Here is a 1863-nt window from a genome sequence, read left to right on the forward strand (position 1 = left end):
TTTTTAATGTCACTTTATCTGACTGTGTCTTTCGTACATCTGGCAATCAGAAAGCAGTGTGGATTGTTTTTCTTTATCATTGTTGTCGTGGGTTTGATATATATTTATTCATTGTGCACATTTGTGAATTATAGTGTATGCTTGTGGATTTTGTTGTAGGCATCCAAATATTCTTGTACACTTTGAATCTTTTCAGTAATTATTTAGTTCCATAGAAAGGAGGCTTCTTAAATAGGTTTTGGACGTGCACATGAAAGTTTGTTTGAGCTTTGAGAATACGAAAGTGGCTGATCTTGAAACACTTATCGGTTCTCTGTCAGAGGAGTTGCTGGAAATATTGCACCAGGAAGAAGTAGATAAAACAATCAGCTACTACATGTATATTCTGTTCTATTTTGAAATTAAAATAGTTTTAAATAGGTCTTCAGTGTGGCCCAGACTTTTCCTTATTTTTCTAATCCAGTTAGAGTAGCTGTTGCCCTTCTGTCATAATTTTTTTGCGAAACTCCTTTTTTATTCACCATTTGCGTTATTTAGTTATAGCTCTCCTTTTTTTCATCGCTCCCCAATCACACTGCACTTTTTACTGCTACAGCCTCCTAGTGGTTACCTTCACTTCACTAGCGGAACAAAACTTAAACGCACATTTATCCTATTAGACTCCCTCAATATGGTGAGAATTTGTCTGGTTTTGGTGGATTTAACCCTTTTTTCTCCCAGTTTTAGTCTGTTTTAGCAGGTTGTTTTGCAGGTAGTTCCAAGCAAAACGATCCTTTGAGGCTGCCCAAGAAGAGAGAGAGGAAACGAGACCTGGAGGTGCGGCCCATGAAATGTAGCAAATGTATCTAAATTGTAGCAACCTTAAAAGTAGTTACTTTTTTCGTTGTTGTTGATACTAGTTGTCTATTGATGGAATGACTGTGTATTTTTAGTCCAGGACACCCTCCCCTACCTCACGGACTTGGACCCTCACCCAATCTGAGGAGAAGATGAAGTTCTTGTTTCTTTAGATGTCCCAGGTGGTGCAATATGACCAGATAAGTACATAACTAATTAAGGCTAATTTATTTGCAGATTTTGTTCATTTTAACTTGAGATTGATGTTGTATATCTAGGTTTGATAGGAGGAATCCAGTGGATATATGCTCTTTTTTTCTTGGGTGATGTTGGTTAATCATTCTGAAACCTTTGTTTAAACACAGTTTAATTTTTACTTTATTCATTCATAAATCAAATAGATGTTTAAAAATGTCATGTATATTAAATTAGTTTTTTTGTCTTTGTTTTTTTTTTTTTTACTACAGAGTCTGTGATGTGTCACTCCAGATTGGATGCCGAAGAACTACTTGGCCAAATAAAAGAGCTTTGGAGAAGACCTATAGGAGTTTTTTAATATATAGTTTGAAATAGTTCTTCATGTATGTATATATTTAAAATAGTTTCATTTGTACTGTAGAAACTGCAATATGTAAAATTAGATTGGATGTCTGAAAATAGAAATTAGTTAAATCAAGTAGCTTAAAAAGAGGCATAAAGCAGTTGTTTATAGTTTCAAATAGTTCTTCATGTATGTATATATTTAAAATAGTTTCATTTGTACTGTAGAAACTGCAATATGTAAAATTAGATTGGATGTCTGAAAATAGAAATTAGTTAAATCAAGTAGCTTAAAAAGAGGCATAAAGCAGTTGTTTATAGTTTCAAATAGTTCTTCATGTATGTATATATTTAAAATAGTTTCATTTGTACTGTAGAAACTGCAATATGTAAAATGTCTGAAAATAGAATGTCTGGTGCATATCTGGTGCTCCGGTTTCAAGATCATAGTTTAACCAAGTCCTGTAAAAAAAAAAAAAAAAAAGT

The 1863-nt window shown here is 33.1% G+C and overlaps 1 long non-coding RNA gene across 1 annotated transcript; it reads left to right on the top strand.

The window, feature by feature from the left end:
• The first annotated feature begins 8 nt into the window (after positions 1–8).
• LOC107835312 (uncharacterized) lies at positions 9–1772 on the top strand. Its single transcript, XR_001661123.1, has 2 exons — positions 9–816; positions 933–1772. It is a non-coding gene; the product is annotated as an uncharacterized LOC107835312 (long non-coding RNA).
• The last annotated feature ends 91 nt before the right edge of the window (positions 1773–1863 follow it).

This window comes from Poecilia formosa, unplaced genomic scaffold (genome assembly GCF_000485575.1).
Source record: "Poecilia formosa unplaced genomic scaffold, Poecilia_formosa-5.1.2 Scaffold1537, whole genome shotgun sequence".
Lineage (NCBI taxonomy): Eukaryota > Metazoa > Chordata > Actinopteri > Cyprinodontiformes > Poeciliidae > Poecilia > Poecilia formosa.